Genomic DNA, 25503 nt, shown 5'->3' on the forward strand with positions numbered 1-25503 from the left:
TTTATATCCCACAAATGAATCATTCTTTGTCTATCCTCCTCCCCTGATTCATTTTATTAAGCATAATACACTCCATATCCATTCATGTATAAGCAAATATTATGACTATTTTCCATAATAGCTGCATAGTATTCCATTGTATAGATGTACTACAGTTTCTTTGGCCACTCATCTGTTCTCAGGCAGATGGGTTATTTTCAGATCCTGGCTGAATATTGAATAGTGCTGCAATGAGCATAGGAATGCAGAGGGCTTTTCTGCCTTATGTTTTGGGGCTCCTAGGATATATTCCTAGGAATGGTATTGCCTAACCAGCATTCTCTTATCCCAGTCTGAGTTTTGTTTGTTCATTTGCTTTGTTTCTTTATACTGAGATAAATTGACATTTGTCTTTCTTTTTGTGATTTATTTCACTTAGCCCGATTCTCTCTAATTATATTCATATTATCACAGATAGAAATATTCCACATTTGAGGAGGAGAGCACACCCAGTGGTGCTCTATATTCTACTCCTAGCCTACACTCAAGGATAACTCCTGGGATGTCAGGATTAAACCTAGATTTACTGCATGCAAGTTAAGTGCCCTACTTGCTGTACTATCATTCTAGTCCCAGCAAGATTATATTTTTAAAAGTTTTCTGAGTCCATTAGGTCCATTGGGTGTATATTCAAATTCAGGGCTTTACATATGACTTTGATAATAGTAATTCTCAGAAGTGTGGTGAATTTTACTGTGTTTTATTCTTAGGTGTTTAGACCTCACAGTGCTCAGAGGGCTACTCCTAGCAATACTTATGGCTCAGTGCTTAGGCCCTGCATTTCTGGGGACTACCAGGATCACTCTAGTAGTTCTTTGGAGAACATGTGCAAAGATTGTGCCAGCTCCTCGCCTTTGCTGTGGTCCTAATTTGCATTTCCTTCGTAAGAGATGGCAAAGACAGTAAACACTCTACATAGATCTATGACCATTTGTGTCTTCTTGATGAAATGAGGTCATATGAGATTCTGTGCTCAATGCCCAAGGTCACCACTATCAGTAGCACTCTGGGTCTCATGCCTCCACCTCAGTGACGTTGAAGACTTTGAAGAAGGAACTTGTGTCAGAACAAAGCCCACCCATGTTCCCCCCAACCCACATTCCCCCGATAGCTCTGCTCCAGGACAGCTCGTCCAGCTTACAGGGTAACACTCCTAAGGGAATAATTTTTTAACATTCCTAAGGGAATAATTTTTTCTCAGTGCCAAAAAGGACTCTGAAACAGGCCTAGATTTCTGTACTGTGCCCTAAAGGAGAGGTGTGGTGAGGAGAATAATGGGAATTTGGTGACTGAGTAGATAAGTCAAATCTTCCCACCGGGTCATCATTATGTACCCATTTGAGAGTCTGAGGAAATGCTTAGGATAGAAAACTCTCTTCCTAAAGGACTCTAGAAGTAAGTTCTTTTCTCCCAAGGAAACTACTGCCCCAAAGAATTTCCAAACCATCTTGGGGCACTGCACACTTCCCTTTCCTTGATAAGGAAGTAGGTAGAAGGTGGGACTGGGACAAGGTATTGGTAGAGACCAGGAGATCAGAGTGCTTGGGATTGAACCCAGGTTGGCTATATGCAAGGTATATACCCTAACCACTATGCTATCTTTCCAATCCCAAAGGTAATTAGTTTGTTTTAAAAACAAAATAAAACTAAACAAGACTAGTGGAGATCTGAAGAACTGAGAGTCAGAAAGCTCAGAACTGGTAGAGAAAGAGCACACTACCTGCTGCTAAGGCACTACCTCCTGCATCCACAACTACACTAGCAGACTTTGCTGGGTCAGTGAAAAGACCCCAGAAACCCACTTTTTGTTTGTTTGTTTTGGGTCACACCTGGCGGTGCTCAGGTGTTACTCCTGGATCTGCACTCAGAAATCGCTCCTGGCAGATGTGGGGACCATATGGAATGCCGGGAATTGAACCCGGGTCCTTCCCGGGTCAGCGATGAGCAAGGCAAACACCCTATCACTGTGCTGTCGCTTGGGCATCATGACAGCCACTTCTATGCTGTTACTCTAAATTCTAGATTATTCTGGATTTGTGGAGCTAGCCATAGGCAAGACCCCATTTGCATGATAGGCAGAGCTTTGGGCAGTGACCATGTCATCTTTGCACAGAGGAGGAAGAAGCCTGAGTGAAGATACATAAATCCTCTGCAAGGGAGGAGGGGTGTCAGGCCAAGTGGTCAGTGCCTAGAAACAGCAAGATTGAAAAATTGACATTGAGATCTGGATTACCTTAATGTTGGCACAATTCTGTAAGTCATGGCATTGGCCACTAGAGAGCGCACTAAACTAGCCGGCTAGGCACAATAGTTTGTACAGTCACTGGTTAGTGAGCCTTGGCTAGCTTGTATTGATACAAGGTGGTGTCCTTGAGAGTTGGAAGCTAACAGCTTGAGGAAACACTGCAGGGGATGAGAGGGTGGAGCGATAGTATAAATTGTAGAGAATTTGCAGCCAATCCAAGTTCAGTCCCCAGCACCCCATATGATTTTTAGAGCCCTGCCAGAGTGATCGCTGACTGCAGAGTAAGCCTTGAGCACAGCCAGATTTGGCCCCAAAACCAAAAGAAAAAAAGGAAGAGAAAGAACACAGCAGGAGCAACTTGTCTTTTTGAAAGAGGGCAACAAATGGAGACCATGATTGTTTCTGTTGTTGGCAGGTTGGGCGTTAGTGAAACTGGCCAGCAATCAAACCTGAGTCTCCTACATGGCAAAATATGTGCTTAGGCTTAGAGGATTTACTTCTGACTTGTCATGAAATATACTGGTTTAGTATAGTGAGTAAATTATTTGCTTGTAAAATTAGTGTTGACAAAGGAGTGAAGATAAAAAAAAAACTTTCATTGCTCATGACAAAATGAAATGGTATAGCCTCTAAGGAAAATAATATGGTGGTTCCACAGAATATTAGACACACAGTCACCAGTGGTCCAAAAATTATACTTCTGAATAAACGCCACAAAGAATTGAAAACTAGTGCTCAGATAATGTACATTCAGTTTACAGCAGCATTATACACCATAACTAGAAACAAGAAACCAGTCCATGTGATTGATACCATTAGATGAGTCCATGTGATGGATACATGGGCATATAAATGTGGTGTCTGCAAACCAAATACCCAATTGTAACAACAACAACAACCCTACACAATATAATGGTACAACAGCCCTTTCTGTCAATAATTTCCTTAAATGTCAATGGACTAAATTCTCCCATCAAAAGGCACAGAGGGTTGAATCAGGAAACAAAACCCAGATATCTACTGCCTGCAGAAAACACACTTAAAAGTTTAGGATAGACACAGGCCCAGAGTAAAAGGATGGAAAACAATTATACAGCCTCTAGAGAAAAAAAAATTAGCTGGGACAGCTATACTTATATCAGATTAAATTATATTCAATCTCAACAGAGTGCTCAGAGACAAAGATGGACACAACTTATTGATCAGGGGAACATTAGACCATGAAATACTAACTCTGATCAACATTTATGCACCAAGTGTAGAGCCAGCAAAATATGTAAGGTCATATGCGCTCAAATCTAGAGAAATATGTGGAAGAAAATGTGATAATAGGAGACTTTAACACTCCATTTTCACCACTAGACAGATCCACCAGGCAGAACACTAGCAAAGACATACGAGTTCTAAATGAGAAACTAGGAGAACTAAGACTAATGGACTTATATGGGGTCCTCCATCCTCAGAAAGTGGCATACACATTCTTCTCAAGTGCACATGAAACTTTCTTTAGAATAGACCATGCCTGGGGCCGGAGAGAGAGCATGGAGGTAGGACATTTGCCTTGCATGTGGAAGAACAGTGGTTTGAATCCCGGCATCCCCCAAGCCTGCCAGGAGTGATTTCTGAGTGTAGAGCCAGGAGTAACCCCTGAGTGCTGCCCAGTGTGACCCCAAAAAATCCCAAAACCCAACCCCCCCAAAAAAAAGAATAGACCATGCCTTAAGGACACAAATCTAACTTACATAAAATCACAAATATAAGAATTATACCAAGCACTCTATCAGATCACAATGCAACAGACATCAAGATTGGCTGTAAAAAAAATGTGGAGAAAATCCAACACGTGGAGACTAAACAACAACACACTGCTCAACAGCAACTGGATCAAAGAGGAAATCAAGGAAGAACTAAAAAGATTCCTTGAGAAGAATGACAATGAAGAAACAAATTGCCAAAATCTATGGGACACAGCAAAAGCAGTAAGTAGGGAGAAACTTATAGCAGTACAGGCCTACATTAGAAAAGAAGAAAACGACAAAATCAGCAACCTAAAGGGAAAACCAATAGCAAAGGAACCCAACATAAGTATAAGTAAGGAAAATAATAAAACTAGAGCAAAAAATAACAACATAGAAACAACAACAACAACAAAGCCCAAAGAATTAATGAGACCAGGAGCTGGATTTTTGAAAGAAAAAACAAAATAGGCAAACCACTGGCAAGATTCACAAGGCAAAAATGTCAAAACACTCAAATCAGATCAGAAATGAAAGGGGAGAGATTACACCAGAACCCCAAGAAATCCAAGACTTCTTGAGGGTTTATTATGAACAACTGTTTTCAATTCAACTAGAGAACCTACAAGAAATAGACACATTTCTGGTAAAATATCTCCTGATACTTAATAAGGAGAAAGTAAAAAGCCTAAACAGACCAATCACAAGTAAGGAAATTGAAACAGTAATTAAGAAACCCCAAGAATAGAAGTCCAGATCCAGACAGGTTTATAGGTGAAATCTATTAAATATCAGAGAAGAATTACTACCAATTCTTCCAAATCATTGAAAAGACAGAAATCCTCCCTAATTTCTTTTATGAAGCTAATATTATGCTCATTCCCAAAACTGACAAATATACCACCAAGAAAGAGAACTGCAGACCAATTTCACTAATGAACACGATGCAAAAATCCTTAACAAAATCTTAGCAAACAACACATCAAACCAACAACACGTCAAAAAGATTATACATCATGACCAAGTGGGCTTCATCACCAGTTTTGCCAGAGTATGATTAAAATATGGGATCTTTGCCTCTGCTTTTATCTATCAGGTCAGGTTTTCCTCTGTGATTAAGTTTGTTAATTTTTGTAGTATTTCCAAGGAACATATAAGATGTATATCTCTTTAGAATCTAAGAATCTCTATCTATCAAGTTAGACATCTAACAATCTTCACCTATCAAATCAAATGCATTAATCTTTTCCTTCTACATAACTTTTTTCATTGCTTGAGAAATTCCTGAGATATGTGAATTGAAATTTTGCACCATACATACATTTTGTCCAGTTATCTTTATAGCTCAACCACTTTGTGCTAAGTAACTAACCATGGTTTATGCCCCACATTTTAATCATACTCTGGCAAAACTGGTAATAAGTAATAAAGATGTGACAGAGCTAATATAAACTTTATAGATATTAGAAAACACAGATGGCAAAGGATATCTTGACAGACTGGGCATAGGTTTTGCCTGCAGCAGGTGGAGTTTAAGCTGAAACAAAAAAAAAAAAAAAAAAGGAAAACAGGTGGGGCCAGAGAGATAGTACAGTGGTAGGGCATTTTGCCTTGCATGAGGCCAACCTGGGAGATGGTGTTTCTATTTCTGGAATCCCATATGGTCCCAGGGGTCATTTCTGAGAGCAGAGGCAGAAGTAACCTCTGAGTGATGCTGGGTGTGACCCAAAAACAACAGCAACAGAAAGGAAGAAAGAAAAGGAAGAAAGAAAGAAAGAAAGAAGAAAGAAAAGAAAGAAAGAAAGAAGAAAGAAAGAAAGAAAGAAAGAAGAAAGAAAGAAAGAAAGAAAGAAAGAGAAGAAAGAAAGAAAGAAAGAAAGAAGAAAGAAAGAAAAGAAAAAAAAAAAAAAAAAAAAAAAAAAAAAAAAAAAGAAAGAAAGGAAGAAAGAAAGAGAAAGAAAAAGAGAAAGAAAGAAAGGAGAAAGAAAGGAGAAAGAAAGAAAGAAAAAAGAAAGAGGAAGAAAGAAAAGAGAAAGAGAGGAAAGAAGGAAGAGAAAGAGGAAGGAAGAAAGAAAGAGAAAGAAAAGAAAGAAAGAAAGAAAGAAAGGAGAAAGAAAGAAAAGAGAAAGAGGAAGAAAGAAAAGAGAAAGAGAGGAAAGAAGGAAGAAAAGAGAAAGAGAGGAAGGAAGGAAGGAAGGAAGAAAGAAGAAAGAAAAATGAAAAAGGGAAAAAGACATCAAAAAGGAAATTAAGCTTAAAACTATTGGAAGCAGCTGCTGGAGCAGTAGTATAGCAGATAGAATATTCATATTTTCTTGCATGCATGCAACATGGGTTTGATCCCCAACATCCCAAATGGAACTTTGAGCACTTCCCGGAGTAATTCCTGAGTATAGAGCCGTACTCAGAGCTATACTCCTGAGCGTAGTTGGGTGTGGTCCAACCCCTCCCCAAACCCATCGTCAAAAAACAAAGAAACACTTATTGGATACATGAAAATAAGAATACTTGCCACTCCTCAGAGGCATGGGGAAACCACCATCTGTGGAAAAGTAAAGACCAAGGTATTTGGGAGACAAAACTTAAAGGACTATTGTACTTATTTTATGTATTACAAAGAAAGAAGGAGGACACGCCCAGAAAGGGAGGAGCTGGATCTCAGATGCCAGCACCCTTCTGCCTCTCTACTCTGCTGTCCTGCATTTTCGGCCTGATTTCACCCTTGGTGCGGCTCATCAGCCAGCCTGCTTTCCTGTGAGCTTTCCGGGGAGTCTGCCTTCCCGTGAGCCTTCCGTGGAGGTGAGTCGACACGCCCAGAAAGGGAGGAGCCACTGAACTTCGCTGGATCTCAGATGCCAGCACCCTTCTGCCTCTCTACTCTGCTGTCCTGCATTTTTGGCCTGATTTCATCCTGGGTGCGGCCCATCTGCCAGCCTGCCTTCCTGTGAGCCTTCCGTGGAGGTGAGTCGACACGCCCAGAAAGGGAGAAGCCAGAGGAGCACGGTTGCTCCGCTCCCCTTCGCGACGGTGCACAGCATTTAGCCAATGAATACAATCACAACATGTAGAAAAACACGCAGTACTAGTGTGACAATGGGGAAACAACATGGGCCAGTGCCAGACATAGAGAATGAAGATGGCAACTCTGATGACTTGAACATGATCTACCACCTAGTCAGTCTCTCAGATAAGGAGTTTAGAGTTGCAATATGGAACATGTTCAAAGAACTCAAACAAAGTATAGAAGAGAAAACTAAAAAGAATCAGGAGAATATGAAGATAGAAATGAGAAAACTCCAAACGGAAGTTTCAGATCAAATAACAGGTCTGAGAAACTCAGTAGATGAATTGAAGAAAAACATGTTTGAGGTTTCCCACAGGTTAACAGCAGCTGAGGATAGAATCAGTACACTGGAAGATGAGATACATAACAATTACATACAGCAGAAGAAATTGTAAAAAAGCCTCAAAGCAAATGATCAAACAATGGAAAAATTACTCAAAGAATGGGAACAGATGAAAATAGAAGTCTATGATAAGCTCAACAGAAACAACTTAAGAATCATTGGAGTCCCAGAGACTCAGGAAGAAAATCTCCGGGAAGAATCAACAGTCAAGAACATCATTAAAGAGAAACTACCAGAGCTAATGAATACATGTGATCAAATCCTGCATGCCCGAAGAGTGCCAACTAAAAGAGACCCCAGAAAAAACACCCCAAGACACATCCTAGTCACAATGACGAATCCCATAGATAGAGACAGAATTCTGAAAGCAGCAAGATCGAAAAGAGAAATTACATTTAAGGGAACATCCTTGAGATTTACTGCAGACCTGTCACCAGAAACACTCAAGGCCAGAAGGCAGTGGTGGGACATAGTGACAAAACTCAATGAAATAAATACTTCGCCTAGAATACTGCACCCAGCAAAACTCACTTTTAGGTTTGAAGGAACAATACATAGTTTCACAGACAAACAACAGCTCAAAAACTTCACAGACTCAAAACCATTCTTAAAAGAAAAACTGAACGGACAATACTTTAAGACAAGGCTACCAACAGACACACCAAACTTTAATATAAAAGATGGCACTAACTCCCAGGACAATTCTTTCTCTCAATGTCAATGGGACTAAATGCACCAGTTAAGAGACACAGAGTGGCTAATGGATCAAAAAAACTCAATCCAATCTTTCTGCTGCCTACAAGAAACGCACTCCTGAATAGTCAGAACAAAACATAGACTCAAAATAAAAGGCTGGAGGAAAATCATCCAAGCAAACAACACCCAAAAAAAAAGCAGGAGTGGCCATATTAATATCAGATGATGCAAACTTATACTTAGGAAAGTAGTAAGGGACAAAGATGGACATTTTGTATTAATCAAGGGATATGTACAGCAGGAAGAAATCAACCCTCCTAAACATATATGCACCGAATGAGGGGCCAGCAAAATATTTAATACAACTGTTGACAAATCTGAAAAATAATATCAATAACAAACACAATAATTGTGGGAGACCTCAACACGGGCATTGTCAACACTAGACAGGTCAACCAGACTGAAACCCAACAAGAATATACTAGACCTGAGGACGAGAAATAGAAGTAAGAGGCCTAGTAGATATATACAGGACACTCCACCCCCAGATGCCTGGATACACATTTTTCTCTAATGTACATGGGACATTCTCTAGGATAGACTAACATGTTAGCACACAAAACATATCTCCATAATATCAAGAGGATAGAAATTTTTGCAGGCTGCCTTTGCTGACCACAAAGCCCTGAAATTATATATAAACTACAAAGGGACACAGAAGAAAAATTTTAACACCTGGAAGTTAAATAGCCTCATACTGAATAATCAGTGGGTCCGAGATGAAATCAAAGAGGAAATCAAAACCTTCCTGAAAACAAATGACAATGGAGACACAATTTATCAGAACCTATGGGACACAGCAAAAGCAGTACTGAGAGGAAAATTTATAGCTTTGCAAGCACACATCAGGAAAGAAGAGGGGCATAACCTGAATAGCTTAATGACGCAGCTCATAGAATTAGAAAGTGCTCAACAAAAGGATCCAAAAACAGGGAGGCAGAAGGAAATAACAAAGCTGAGAGCAGAAATCAATGAAGTGGAAACCAGAAAAACCATCCAAAAGATCAACGAAAGCAGAAGTTGGTTCTTTGAAAAAATAAACAAGATTGATAGACCCACTGGCAAAACTAACAAAGAAAGAAAGAGAGAGAAACTTGATAACTCGTATTAGGAATGAAAAAGGAGAGATCACTACTGATATGTAGAGATTCAAAGGGTAATCAGAACTACTTTGAGAAACTCTATGCCACTAAAAATGAAAACCTGGAAGAAATGGATAAATTTTTGGAATCTTATAATCTTCCACGATTGAATGAAGAGGATGTAGCATATCTAAACCACACCCATTACTATTGAGGAAATTAAGAAAAGTAATCAAATGTTCTGCCCAAAAACAAAAGCCCAGGCCCAGATGGATTTACTAATGAATTCTTTCAAACCTTTCAAGAGGAACTACTACCAATCTGGCAAGACTCTTTCATGAAATTGAAAAAAACAGGAAAAACTTCCAAATAGCTTTTATGAAGCCAACATTACCTTGATACCTAAACCAGACAGAGATGCTACGAAAAAAAGAAAATTACAGACCAATATCGCTGATGAATGCAGATGCCAAAGATCTTCAACAAAATCCTGGCAAATAGGATTCAATGCCTCATTAAGAAGATCATCCACTAAGATCAAGTAGGTTTCATTCCAGGAATGCAAGGCTGGTTTAACATCCGTAAATCTATCAACATAATACACAACATCAACAGCAAGAAAAAATAAAAATCACATGATCATATCAATCGATGCAGAGAAAGCATTTTGACAAGGGTCCAACACCCATTCTAGATCAAAACTCTCAGCAGAAGGGGAATGGAGGGAACCTTTCTCAATATAGTTAACGGCCATCTACCACAATCCAGAGGCAAATATTGGTCCTCAATGGAGAAAAACTGAAAGCCTTTCTCTAAATTCTGGCACAAGACAAGGCTGTCCTCTCTCACCACTCCTATTCAACATAGCACTGGAAGTACTCGCTATAGCGATTAGGCAAGAAAAGGATATCAAGGGAATCCCAGATAGGAAAGAAGAAGTCAAGCTCTCACTGTTTGCAGATGACATGATACTCTACTTAGAAAACCCCAAAGACTCTATCAAAAGCTTCTAGAACACAATAGACTCATATAGCAAGGTGGCAGGCTACAAAATTAACACACAAAAATCAATGGCCTTCCTATACACCAATACTAATAAGGAAGCAAATGGACATTAAGAAAACAACTCCAATCACTATAGTGTCACACAAACTCAAATATCTTGGAATCAATTTGACTAAAAAGTGTGAAGGACCTATACAAGGAAAACTATAAAACTCTGCTCCAAGAAATAAGAGAGGACACGCGGAAATGGAAGCATATACCCTGCTCATGGATTGGCAGGATTAACATCATTAAAAATGGCAATACTCCCCAAAAGCACTGTACAGATTTAATGCGAACCCCCTAAAGATACCCATGACATTCTTCAAAGAAGTGGACCAGGCACTTTTGAAATTTATTGGAACAATAAACACCCTCGAATAGCTAAAGCAATCATTGGGGAAAAAGAATATGGGAGGAATTACTTTCCCCCAACTTTAAACTTTACTACAAAAGCAATAGTTATCAAAACAGCATGGTATTGGAATAAAGACAGGGCCCTCAGATCAGTGGAATAAGCTTGAATACTCAGAGAATGTTCCCCCCAGACATACAATCATCTAATTTTTGATAAAGGAGCAAAAAATCCTAAATGGAACAAAGAAAGCCTCTTCAACAAGTGGTGTTGGCAAAAACTGGGTAGCCACTTGCAAAAAATTGAACATAGACCCCCCAGCTAACATCATGTACGAAGTAAAAATCCAAATGGATTAAAGACCTCGATATCAGCCCCAAAACCATAAGATAATATAGAACAATACGTAGGTAAACACTCTAGGACATTGAGGCTAAAGGCATCTTCAAGGAAGAAAACCTGCACTCTCCAAGCCAAGTGAAAGCAGAAATTAACAGATGGGAATATATTAGCTGAGAAGCTTCTGCACCTCAAAGGAAATAGTGCCCAAGATACAAGAGCCACCCCACTGAGTGGGAGAAAACTATTCACCCAATACCCATCAGATAAGGGGCTAATCTCCAAAATCATACAAGGCACTGACAGAACTTTACAAGAAAAAACACATCTAATCCCATCAAAAAATGGGTGGAGAAGAAATGACAGACACTTTGACAAAGAAGAAATACAGATGGCCAAAAGACACATGAAAAAGTGCTCCACATCACTAATCATCAGGGAGATGCAAATCAAAACAACGATGAGATACCACCTCACACCACAGAGAATGGCACACATCACAAAGAATGAGAATAAACAGTGTTGGCGGGGATGTGGGGAGAAAGGAACTCTTATCCACTGCTGGTGGGAATGCCGTCTAGTTCAACCTTTATGGAAAGCGATATGGAGATTCCTCCAAAAAACTGGAAATCGAGCTCCCATACGATCCAGCTATACCACTCCTAGGAATATACCCTAGGAACACAAAAATACAATACAAAAACCCCTTCCTTACACCTATATTCATTGCAGCACAAGATGCCCTTCAACAGACGAATGGCTAAAGAAACTGTGGTACATATACACAATGGAATATTATGCAGCTGTCAGGAGAGATGAAGTCATGAAATTTTTCTATACATGGATGTACACGGAATCTATTATGCTGAGTGAAATAAGTCAGAGAGAGAGAGAAAAACGCAGAATGGTCTCACACATTTATGGGTTTTAAGAAAAGTGAAAGACATTCTTGCAATAATAACTTTCAGACACAAAAGAGAAAAGAGCTGGAAGTTCCAGCTCACCTCAGGAAGCTCATCACAAAGAGTGATGAGTTTAGTTGGATAAATAACTACATTTTGACTGTCCTAATAATGAGAATGTATGAGGGAAATTGAGAACCTGTTTAGAGTACAGGCGGGGGTCGGGTGGGGAGGAGGGAGACTTGGGACATTGGTGATGGGAATGTTGCACTGGTGATGGGTGGTGTTAAAAAAAAAAAAGAAAGAAGGAGTTGATTAAAATGAAAAATGACAATCAACTAGAAACCCAAGCTTGCCTTTCCATTTCCATTTTAGTCTTGAATGTTCAGAACAGCAGGGCAGGCTGGCCTGAGCTCATCATGACTCTGCTTTGTCTGGGGAGGCAGCAGGAACTGACAGAGATACACAGACAAGGAACGAGAAAGGAGGCATAGTTCTAATTCAAGCATGGTGACAAAAATTCCAAAGGAATAATAATCAAATCCATAGTCACAGAACACCTGGAGGGCTTGGAGGAGGCAAATTGTGTGTTGGGAATTGAAATGGGAAGGGAGGGAAAGGAAGGGAGCAAGTGGCAAAGTGGCTGTGAGCCTGGCTTCACCGTTCTAGCTATGACCAAAGGCTGGACTTTGGCCCCTGGGCCCCAGTGTCCTCCTCTCCCAGATGTAGAGAAAAATAGTCACTGCCTCCTGAAGTGGGGGATAAAAGGAGGGCTAACGGAGGGAAAACAGTGTGGATGCAGTGAGCCCTGTTGCTTCTGGTAGTGGGTTTGTACCAAATGGAGTCAACAGGACAGATGACTCACCTAAAAGAAAAAATGCAGACTCCTGACTTACATGTTAGATGATTCCCAAAGGATTTAGCATGTCATGAAGACAGCATAAAGTATCCAGGAGCCGCTGGAGAATTCCATGAGCCATCTCATGAAATGAGATGAGCTTCCCTGCTGCAAATTGAAATAGTAGCATACTATTGGGTCAGAGAGAGACGTCTATCGAACACAAGAGCCCAAAAAGGAAGGCCACAGGAAAATGATAGACTGAAGAAAATACTAGCTTGTGATACAAAGAGCCCTTAAACACAGGAAAGGAAAACCAACAGATGTGGGTGAGGAGGATGGGTCCCGCACTCAAATTCCTCCACCTCCACATTCAGGCCATCATATTTGAAAATCCTGCAGTTCACCCAAGAATACTTTGTTCCCCTTAGTCCAGTGCTTCTCAAATAGTGGGGTGCGCCCCCCAGGGTGGGTACAAGGCTCTGTAAAGGGGGCGCGTTTGACCTCGGCAAACACTGTCATAACAAGCTAAACCCCTCTTGTTTAAGTCTGTATGTCTCTGGAGCTGAGAGTTGCTGTGTCCTGCTTCAAACTCCGCTTCGAAAAGCTATGCATTGCAAAAATATGCTCATTGTAGCCATTAATCCAGACATCACCTCTGATTAAAAAATCAGCTCAAATTATTTTATATATTTTTGTTTTGTAGGTTAAAAAAATTTTAATACATTATTTACAGTCACACAGCGGGTGCGAAAAATGTTTTCTTCTTCCTAGGGGGGAATAACAGAAAATAATTGAGAAGCACTGCCTTAGTCTAATGGATCCCTAGAGGGTTCTGACAGTCCGGTGGCCTGAACAACCCATTGCAGACATTCATTTAGCAATACTTAGGAAATTAAAAATGCCAACACTCTGAGAGTCTCTGACATGGACATCAGGGCAGTTAGATCAAGGACACTCCCAGAGCGTTTGTCAGAATTTGTAAAGTCAAGCAGTTTCCCATTAACAAATAGGGAGCTTTAGAGCCTTGGGCATGTCAAGGGTTCTTTTTCCTCTAAAGCAGCTCTGAAACTGGCACCGGGGATTCCTGTTATCTCCCCTGCCTTGGCAGGAGCGTGTCCAAACACCACTGTGTGGGAGCAGCAGATATCAAGTGTGTGTTTGATCGGTCCTTGTGGTTTAAAAGGTGTGCCCGTCACAGACTTCCAAGGGCCAACAACACACAAAATGGCAAATGAGCTTGAGATCCTGCAACTATGGACCAAAGCGGAGGAAGCTCAAAGGCAAGAAAGACAACTGTGAACAAATTCCCACAAGTGTGCATGTTTATAAAAGGCTGAGCTTCTTAAGAACTAAAACAGATTCTTGCCATGTGTACAGTTAAATTCCATGTGTGATGAAGCACTTGATATGTTTGTTGTGATCTAGGCTGTGGCTTTTGAAAATCAGCACTAAGGGTGGTGTGCCCAGGCGTGCCCTCTTGCATGCTCAGCCCATTCCCTTTCCAGAAGGTGGGGTGGCTGGAAGCGAAGGCTCTGCCAGCAGGCACAGGCCCAGAAGTGACTCAAGAGAGCCAGTGTTGAGCTCACATAGCCAAGCCTAGCTCACCGTGACTTGCACTTTGCTGCCTTCCTGACTGGCACTTGACTCTACCGGACAACCCTGGCACCGCCCTCTCAAGCTGACCTTTGCTCACCTGGGTTGTACTTTGTCCAGGCTCTTGCAATGGCTTCCCAGGAGCCCCATAAGGGGAAGACTCCAGAAATCCTGGTAGGGGCAGAGACCTCAGGGCTTCCTTCTGTCTCCCACTGGCCTACTGGCCCAACTCCTGTCCCCTTTCTGACCATGTCAGTACAGCAGAAAAGTATGAGTCCCCAGAGTTCCTCAGCATTTCCCAGAAGATAAAGCAACCACTGGGAAGGGTCCCAGAGCAAGGCCTGTTCTGTCCCTGTACACCTCACCCTAGAAGTCCTATTAACAACCACTGACCACCTGCAGAATCCAAATGACCCTTGCAGTTCTGCCTGGGGCATGTGAGATTGGTTGGCACAGACTGGACCTGCTGACTCAGGGATTGGCGAGGACCCAGGAGGGGTTATCCTGTTGGAATTGGTGAAGCCAAGCTCACCTTCCTCACCTCTTGCTTCACCATCATCACCCTAGCCAAGCCCTGGTAGTCAGTTGTGAGGTCAACAAGCTCCACCATTTGGAGCCAAGTCTAGAAGTTTTTGTTTGGAAGTTATTTTGTTTTGTTTGTTTGTTTGGGGGCCACACCCAGCAGAGATCACAGTTTATTCATAGCTCTGCACTTAGGATTCACTCCTGAAAGGCTCTGGGAACCATATGGGATACCAAGGATTGAACCCTGTTTGGCCTTATGGAAGTCCAATGCTGAACCCACGCACTATCACTCTGGCCCTCATCCAGAAGTTTCTATGTTCTATGTGACAGATTCCAACCAACTGGAGGGAGAAGGCTACACTGGACAGCAGGAGAGGTGGCAGCTGGGAGGAGGGTGGGACAGGCAGACCTCAGGGCCCCTCAAGACCCAGGAAGCCTTTATATGTAGGCATGACAAGAAGGAGAGAAATGTCGCCTAGTTGGAGGCTGAAGGGGTTGTACAAAAGTGACCAGAGACAAAGACTTTCTGATACCTCTTAGATTAGGAGAACAAGCAAGTGTGGAGGATAAGCCATCGTCATGAATAAACTCTGTACCTAACTACTTTGGCAGGAATTTCACCTTCCTAATTTCCTTCATGTATGTCGCTTCATTAGGATCCTAAGATCTCTTCAGGTTGGGGCACAATTCCTTTAACTGATGGGGAAGTCAGGCCCAGAGAGGGTGTCTTTCTCAGGTCGCACAACTGGAGAACAGGAAAACCAAAGTCCATTTCACCCCAGAGGCAGCCTTCACATAAGTATTAAAATACTTTATTTTAAACTCATTTAGGAAAGTTGCAAAGAAAGAAGAAAGTTTCTGTTTAATCTATACTAGCTCCCTCTACTGCAAATATTTTTCACTCATGAGATTTATTTGTCACAATTAGTGCACAGAAGTTAGTGTATTCTTTGTTTGGGGTTTGTCTTTTATTTTGTTTTTGTTGTTTGGCCACACATGGCTGTGCTCAGAGCTTACTCCTGGCTCTATGCTTAGGGATCACTCCTGAGGAGCTCACAGGACCACATGGGGTGCAAATGATTGAACCTGGGTCTACCACATGCATGCAAGGCATATATCTTGTCTGTTGTTCTATCTCTCCAGCTGCAGTTAGTCCATTTTCTTTACTTTGTTGCAGGAAAGACTCATCTAGCGGTGCTTGGGGACTACTTCTGCTGAGGAACTTGGGATTAACTCCAAGTAGTACTCAGGGGGAAATGGGGAACTTGCAGATTGAACCCAGGGCTCTCTCATACAGAGTATACATTGCAGTCCTTTGAGCATCTCCCTGATTCTGGTGTGCTCTTATGCACCAAGGTCCATGCTGTCACCTGGGTTTCTTCTGCCTGCACCCAGTGTCCTCTTTCTGCTCCAGGGTCCCTAATGAGACCAACTTATCTTCTTGTCCCAGTTTCTCAGGCTCCTCTTAACTCTAACTTGTCTAATTTTTTTTTTTTTTGGTTTTTGGGCCACACCCTGTGACGCTCAGGGGTTACTCCTGGCTATGCGCTCAGAAGTTGCTCCTGGCTTCTTGGGGGACCATACAGGACGCCGGGGGATCGAACCGCGGTCCGTCCTAGGCTAGCGCAGGCAAGGCAGGCACCTTACCTCCAGCGCCACCGCCCGGCCCCTAACTTGTCTAATTTTTGACGACTATTCTGCTGAGTGCTGATCTAGTCCTGTGCGGAAGCCCCATTGAGGTTCTTCTGATGCTTTTTACATGGGTACAGGTTTGGCATGAGAAGCTCAGACGTGAGAAGACACTTTTCCTGGCATCATACCAAGGACCACTTGAAAAATGACTTGTCACTGAAGATGGCGGAAGTGGTGTTTGGCTGTTTCTTCACTGTAGACTTGCTCCCCCCCAGGGATCACTAAGAGAGACACATCTAAGCAGAGCAGGGCTGATGTCACCAGGCTCCTGAAGATAGTATCTGACATGAGTTATGTTGAATTCTTCTGTAATGTTTTCGCATTCATTTTCTTATTTTACTGTAGTGAGGTACTAAATGTCACAGATATGTTTACATTGCTTTATTGATATATGAAAAGACTCAAAAGTTTTTCCATTTATTTGTGCAGCTATGACAACCAAACCATGAATATTCTTGTCTCCTTCCACTATAAGAAACACTGTATCCATTCATAGTTAATTCTTAATTTCTCTACCCAGTCCCTATTCTCAGACCTAGCTTGCTCCTCATCTACATTTTCTTAGTAAGACTGCCTTTTCTGGACATTTCATGTGAGTGCAATCACTTACTTTTGTCTAGCTAGCTTCTTCTGCTTAGCAGATGGCATAGACGATTTCACCCTGTTGTAATTGTCTCATTCATTTTCTGACTAAATATTATTCCACTGTATGTATATGCCACATTATTTATCCACTTAGCCACTGAAAGCATTTGGGTTTCTCACACTCTTTGGCTATTATAAATGTTCCTATGAACAGCCACGTGTACATTCTTGTGTGAATGTGAATCTTACATTTCTCACTTCCTACCCACTCTCCACTTTTTCACTTCATGCCCATTTTTTCTGGGGACACAACCAAGAGTAGAATTGGGGGTTTGATAGTATCTCTTTGTAATAATCTAGGAGCTCCCAAGCTGCATCTCAAAGTGGTTGCACCACATTATCACCAATACTTGCTATTATCGGTCTTAAAAAAAAAAAAAAACTGAAACTAAAGGCATCTTCAAGAACAAAATACTACTGTCCAAACAAATGGAAGCAGAGATAAATAAATGGGATTGTATTAAACTAGAAGATTCTGAAATTCAAAGGAAACAGTAACTAGGGTGAATCAAAATAACTATGAGGTACCATCTCATACTACAGAGACTAGCACACATCACAAAGAACAAGAACAATCAGTGCTGGCGGGGATGGAGAGAGAAAGGAACTCTTTCCCACGGCTGGTGTGAATGCCGGCTAGTCCAGCCTTTCTGGAAAACAATATGGCGCTTCCTAAAAAAACTGGAAATTGAGCTCCCATATGATCCATCTATACCACTCCTAGGGATATACCCTAGGAATACAAAAATACAATTCAAAAACCCCTTCCTCACACCTATATTCATTGCAGCTCTATTTACAATAGCTGAACTCTGGAACAACCAAGATGCCCTTCAACAGACGAACGGCTAAAGAAACTGTGATACATATACAATGGAATATTATGCAGCTGGCAGGAGAGATGAAGTCATGAAATTTTCCTATACATGGATGTACATGAAATCTATTATGCTAAGTGAAATAAGTCAGAGGGAAAGAGATAGATGCAGAATAGTCTCACTCATCTATGGGTTTTAAGAAAAATTAAAGACATTGTTGTAATAAGTCCCAGAGACAATAGAGTTAAGTAAAGGCTGGGAGAGCCAGAAGGACCGGCTCACAATTTGAAGCTCACCCATAAAGAGTGGTGAATGCTCAAGATCTCTAGATACAGAGGTCTGATTTTACCATACATGACGAAGCAGAAATCTTCCATACACCACAAAAGCACTGAGGGGAGCGTAAATGATCATGCAAGGAGTCTCTAGTTAATCCCATGACAGTATACTTCAGGGGTGGAGAAACCCTGTATCTCTTAGGCCAAGGGAATTCCCTCTATAGTATCCCCAATAGTTACTGTGCCTATGCAGGGGAAAAAAAAAGCATAAACTAATCATTTTATCCACATATATATTTATTGATTGATTGATTTTTTTTAGTTCTTTATTTCGGTGTGTAGATATTGAAGTTGATGTCTCCAATTTTATTTTATTTTATTTTATTTTATTTTATTTTATATTTTATTTTATTTTATTTTATATTTTATTTTATTTTATTTTATTTTTCTCTTTCTTTTTTGCACTCCAGCATGGTTTGATTTCCGGACTGAGACTATTGTGTGGCGCTTGTCTTTATTGCTGTATTGCTCACCGGATATTTAATTTGATATTACTTTCTGTATTGTTGTGGTGTTTCAATTACCTTTTTCATGTCCTCTCTCAAACTGAGGTTGAAAGCCTCTAGAAGGACTCCACCCATTTTCAGCTTATTTTATTTTTTAAATTTATTTTTATTTATTTTATTTATTTATTTTTATTTATTTACCCCATTCTATTGCTTTTCTTTCCTTCAAACAAAACCACATAACTCAAACTATCTAGCTCCGCCTCTCAAATAGAGGGGGAAACAAGGGCGGGTACCAGGACCAAGCAGATACATGATCACTAATAGTAAGCTAGACAAAGAGGGGACCATCTACTCTAGCAGCCTAGGGAGGTGATAGTGAGGGATATGGGTTGCAGGAAGGAAACGGGGATGGGGGGGAGGACAAATTTGGTGATGGGTATTCCCCTGATTCAATGTTAATATGTACCTAAAATACTACTGTGTAAGATATGTAAGTCAATATGATCAAAATAAAAATTAAAAAAATAAGAAAAAGAGTGGTGAATGCTGTTAGAGAAATAACTACACTAACAACTAGCATAACAATGTTAAAGAATGAGAGAAGTAGAATGCCTGTCTCGAATACAGGCAGGGGTAGGGGAGGTGGAGGGGCATTGGTGGTGGGAATGTTGCACTGGAGAAGGGGGGTATTCTGTTTATGACTGAAACCAAACTACAAATATGCTTGTAATCATGGTGCTTAAATAAAGATTTTATAATATAAAATAAATGATGTTTCTTATTTGTGAGTGTTAAGTGGGACTTTACTGTCATTTTGTTTCATTTCTTATTTGGGTGCAATGTGGGTGGTAGTCAGGAGCTACTTCTAGCTTGTTGTTAGAGGTCAACCCTTAGTGGTACTGGGGAATTTTGTAGTGTTGGGGCCTCAAACCTGTAGCATGCAGTGCTACACTCAGCCTTTGAGTCATCTCCCTGGCCCAGCGCTATGCATGTCCCTGATAGCAAGCACCTTTTCATGTCTTTGCTGGCATTTATAGATTCTTCTCTGGAGAAATATCTATTCTGATGCTTTTTAAAAAATCCTATCCATCTTTTTTTTTTTTTAAATTTTTTTTTTTTTTGGTTTTTCGGGCCACACCCATTTGATGCTCAGGGGTTACTCCTGGCTAAGCGCTCAGAAATTGCCCCTGGCTTGGGGGGACCATATGGGACGCCAGGGGATCGAACCGTGGTCCTGATCCTTGGCTAGCGCTTGCAAGGCAGACACCTTACCTCTAGCGCCACCTCGCCAGCCCCATCCTATCCATCTTAAGAGAAGCAACTTATCTTTAGTCATTGAGTTGTAATCATCCCCCATTTTTTGAGCCACATCCATCAATGCTCAGCAATCACTTCCAGCTGCACATTAGGGAACCATCTGTGGTACAGGGGATCAAACCCAAGTCAGCTGTGTGTAAAGCAAGTGCCTTACCCACTGTACTATCTCATTAGACCCATAAGTTGCAATCAGTCTTTTTTGGTTTTTGGTTTTGGGGCCACACCCGGTGATGCTCAGGGGTTACTCCTGGCTATGCACTCAGAAATCCTCCTAGCTTGAGGGACCATATGGGACACTCAGGGATCAAACCACGGTTCGTCCTAGGCTAATGTGGACAAGTCAGATGCCTTATTGTTTGTGCCACTGCTCAGGCCCCTAATTCTTTTATTTTTAATTGAATTTTTGGGGGTTGTCACACCTGGCTATAGGGATTATTCATAATATTCTGTACCCCTGGTGGTACACAGAGGTACAGGGAACTGAACCCAGCTTGTTTGGATGTGGGTACCCTTATACAATGGCTTTGGCCCCTGCAATCATCTGAATACATTCTGATAAAGGCTTTTTATCAGAGATACATTATTTTTTCCCATTTTATTTTCTTGGTAGTAAATTTTCAGCATAAATTAATTTGTTGTTGATTAAGTACTTCTTTTCTTCTGTCACTTGTGCTGTTAGTGTTGTATCTAAGAAATATTTGCCTGAATTAAGGACATGAAGGTTTATACCAATATTTTCTTATACAGTTTGATAAATTGAGCTCTTACATTTACATTTACATAATTTAGAGGTAAATTTTTCATAGAAAGTGAAGTTAAGAATGCAACTTCATTCTTTTGCTTAGGAATATTTTGATATCTGAGCAGCACCATTTTTTGAAAAGACTTTTCTTCCTTCATTGAATCAATGTCAAAAATCAATTTATCGTAAGTGTGAGGGTTTATTTATGGATTATCCATTTTATTCTATAGATATAGATGGCTGTCTTTCATTAGTGTTGTATTAATTACTGTAGTTTCATTGTAATTTTAAAATTCAGCACTCCAGCTTTGTCCAACATTTTATTTTAGATATCGGTATTTGTTTTTGGTTTGGGGGCCACACCTGGTGGCACTCAGGAGTTACTCCTGGCTCTGTGCTCAGAAATAATTCCTGGCAGGCCCGGGAGACCATTTGGGATGCCAGGGATTGAACCCAGGTCGGCCACATGCAAGGCAAACACCTTACCTGCTGTGCTATTACTACAGTCCTGTCCGACATTTTAAAGACTATTTTTAGCTACTCTGGGTTCCTTGAAATCACATATCTACATTATATTTGAGGAATGATTCCATAACTTGAAGCTTGGTATGCTACTTGTGAACCCTCCTGTAGTGGTGCTCAAAGGACCACGTGGTATTGGAAATCAAACCCAGAATTCAAAGCAGGCATTCCAACCCTGTAACCCATCCCATATAAGTCCACTATTCAAATTTTGTTTTGTTTTGTTTTGGTGTTTGACCCATAATCACCAGTTTTGAGCCACACTGGCAATGCTCTGGGGATACTCCTGGCTCTGTGCTCAGGAATTATTCCTGGTGGTGCTCAAGGACCGATATAGGATGCTAGAAATTGGTGCTTGCTTCAGCAGCACATATACTAAAATTGGAATGAAACAGAGAAAATTATCATGGCCCCTGCGCATGGGATGCTGGAAATTGAACTGCATACCAGACAAATGCCCTACTCTCTGTCCTGATGCTTTGGCACCACCAGCTGGGCTTATAATAGGACTTGACTGACTCTATAAACCAATTTGGAGAGCACTGGTTTCTTAATAACACTTTATCTTCTAATCTCTGAACTTGGAATCTTTCCCCGTTTATTTAGATCTCCTTTCTTTTCTTTTCTTTTCTTTTCTTTTCTTTTCTTTTCTTTTCTTTTCTTTTCTTTTCTTTTCTTTTCTTTGGGGGAGGAGGCACACCCAGCGGTGCTCAGGGGTTACTCCTGACTCTGTGCTCAGAAATAGCTCCTGGCAGAATCGGGGGACCATATGGGATGCTGGGAATCCTTCTGGGGTTGGACGTGTGTAAGGCAAACATCCTACTGCTGTGCTATCACTCTGGTCCTCCTTTACTTTTTTCAACGTTTCAGTGCGTGACTCTTACTCTTGTTCTCTATTTTATTAAATTTGTTTTGAATGTATTTGTCCTTTTTGATGCTATTGTAAATAAAAATAAAACTGGTTCTTCTAATGGGCACCTAACTATTCTTTGTATCTCCTTTTCAAAGAGGTCTATATATTACACTCCAGAGAGATATTGTCACAGTGAGTCAGCCAGATGGACAGCCTCCAAGGAGCTCAATGACAAGTTGTCAATTTAAAGACAAAAGCAACTTTCTGTTTGCAATAATTGGCTGGGGGGGGACAAAGTATTGAAAAGTGACTTTGTCAATCTGCCTACACTTGGATCCTCTCACACACTCACGTGATGGAGGGATGTGGCCAAGCAGGGAATCCACCTCATTGGTTTTAGGGGTGCTTCTTGTCCCAGAGCCACAACCCCTCTGCTCTTTTAACTGATGCTTAATCACATTTCCTCTCAGTAAGCTTTTCTGCCAGGCGTGAGCCCAGAGAACATTCCATTTGGGCTGGTCTTGTGATATTTCCAAATGTCTTAACAACATGCTCACAGGCATTCTCTGTCTCCCCTCACAAGAGGCTTAGTGTTTGGGTGGATGTGTTCGACTTGCAGTTGAAGTTTCTGAAGGGCACCTCAGCCCCTGGTCACAGGCTTCATCTCAGGATTCTAACCCCAAGAGGCCTTCCTCCTGGGCTCTGCATTCCCCTCTGCTCTTTCAAGGACTGTAGCAGAAATGCTTCAATAACCTGACTGTGACCCTTCTCATAGGCAAGACCCTCTTCCAGTCCCTACGCTGGCTGTCCAGGTCCAGTTCTAACATGGCTGGGCAAATGTCCTCCAAGCCAAGTCTCCAAGTATCTCCCCCTCCTCCTCCTGACACACAGGTGAGGGCTCATTTCACCCCGTCGGATGACTCAGCACAAGGGCTTTAGGAGCCAGCACACTTAGCAGTGATGGTTCTATCCAATGGTTCTATCCAAAAATGCTGGCAGGGTGAGCATGTTGTGCCAAGGCTCAGACTGGGACCAGGTGCATACAACTTGTGCTATCTCCATGCCCAACAAGGTGCAGTTTACTAATTCAAAGCGCTTTAGGCGCATTTCTAAAGGTCATCTTGCTAAATATTGATGTTTCTCAGTCTTTGCCCCACAACTCGAGGGATGATTTTTGTCATTAGGCTGTTTTCTTAAATTTCTGTGTTCTTCCTGTGGTCCAGTTACTCTGCTGGTTTAGAGATAGTATATTAAACAAAAACTGTAATCACTGCTTTCATGGAAATTTCTGTCCATGAGGGCACAAGGTGAGGTCAAAGAAAAACAATCAACAGGGCTACAAAAATATAAATGCTACAAATAAAGATGTCACAATGAGATGTAACAAGTTCCTGGAAGGAGAGAAGGGATATTATCTTCTTGGGAGGGGATAGAGAAGGAGAGATCAGAGCATGATTAAGAGCTGTCCTGGAGCAGAATGGCTGGGAAACATTTCAGGAAGAGGACAGAATGTACAAAGGGCCTGAGGTAGAAAATTTCCTGTGGACTGGTGAAAACTATGGAAATATGTATGAGCTGAATCTGTCTGGCAGCTATTTTGGCCTTCCTTCCTTCCTTCCTTCCTTCCTTCCTTCCTTCCTTCCTTCCTTCCTTCCTTCCTTCCTTCCTTCCTTCCTTCCTTCCTTCCTTCCTTCCTTCCTTCCTTCCTTCCTTCCTACCTTCCTTTTCAGAGATTACTTCTGGCTCTATACTCAGGGGTTTTCCTGGCCATATTATGGGGACTGTATGTGGCATCAGGGACAGAACCTTGGTCAACGACATTTAAGGCAAGAGCCTTACCCACTATTATCACTCTAGTTCTAGCTTGAACAATCAGCTTGCATTGACAAAAAGACTAATAAAAACCAGTTTTTCACCAAACTTCAATGGAAAGTGAGCATCTGTTTGTAGAACAGAAACAAACAAACACACACACACAAAAAAAACAAAAAACAAAAAACAAAACAAAAACAAAAAGCAAACACAGATATAACCCTGCAGCTCAAAGCACTGACAAATTACTGTTTCTGCATGGCTTTAAAATTAACCTCTAAAATTTTTAATAATAAAGTTACAGTAATAGGAACAAAAGAGATCAGAGTGTTTGTTAGTAGCCAATCAGAGAGATCTGCTCAGGTCTTCATTGCCCTAAGATCTCCAGGGCAGGTTGGAGGAAAGTGGGGAAGGACTTTGAAGAGTGTCATAGGGGAATGAATATGGAATCAGAGCAGACAGGTGGCAGAGGCCTTAGAGAGAAAATGATATTCTGGACTAGGACAAGACATAGGCCAGGGCAATGAAGGACTTGCCAAGATTAGGGGTAGGAGAGAGGTGAGGTGACTGAAAGGCTGGAGCATGGAGCAATTGGGAGGAGCCTCTGAAAACTGCCAGCTGTGGCCTAAAAACAACAATGAAGAGACTAAAATCTGAAAAATCTTGTATCTGCAATATTTTGTAGGGCAACTTTAGTTTAAAGCAGAAATAATTTGTGTGTGTGTGTGTGTGTGTGTGTGTGTGTGTGTGTGTGTGTGTGTGGTTTTTGGGGCATACCCGGCAGTGCTCAGGGATTGCTCCTGGCTCTATGCTCAGAAATCGCTCCTGGCAGGCTCGGGGACCATATAGTATGCCGGAATTCAAACCACTGTCCTTCTGCGAGCAAAGCAAAAACCCTACCTCCATGCCATCTCTCCAGTCCAAGAGCAGAAATAAAATTTTTAAGCAGATCAAAACCAAGTGACTTGGTTTGAACAAAATTCTTTTTTTTTTAATTTATTTAAACACCTTAATTACATACATGATTGTGTTTGGGCTTCAGTCATGTAAAGAACACCACCCATCACCAGTGCAACATTCCCATCACCAATGTCCCAAGTCTCCCTTCTCCCCACCCGACCCCCGCCTGTACTCTAGACAGGCTCTCCATTTTCCTCATACATTCTCGTTATTAGGACAGTTCAAAATGTAGTTATTTCCCTAACTAAACTCATCACTCTTTGTGGTGAGCTTCCTGAGGTGAGCTGGAACTTCCAGCTCTTTTCTCTTTTGTGTCTGAAAATTATTATTACAAGGGTGTCTTTCATTTTTCTTAAAACCCATAGATGAGTGAGACCATTCTGCGTTTTTCTCTCTCTCTGACTTATTTCACTCAGCATAATAGATTCCGTGTACATCCATGTATAGGAAAATTTCATGACTTCATCTCTCCTGACAGCTGCATAATATTC

The 25503-nt window shown here is 41.3% G+C and overlaps 1 non-coding gene across 1 annotated transcript; it reads left to right on the plus strand.

Moving 5' to 3' along the window:
* Window positions 1–21738: 21738 nt before the first annotated feature.
* LOC126014562 (U6 spliceosomal RNA) lies at window positions 21739–21843 on the plus strand. Its single transcript, XR_007497595.1, has one exon. It is a non-coding gene; the product is annotated as a U6 spliceosomal RNA (small nuclear RNA).
* Window positions 21844–25503: the final 3660 nt, after the last annotated feature.

Source organism: Suncus etruscus, chromosome 7, assembly GCF_024139225.1.
Source record: "Suncus etruscus isolate mSunEtr1 chromosome 7, mSunEtr1.pri.cur, whole genome shotgun sequence".
Taxonomy (NCBI): domain Eukaryota; kingdom Metazoa; phylum Chordata; class Mammalia; order Eulipotyphla; family Soricidae; genus Suncus; species Suncus etruscus.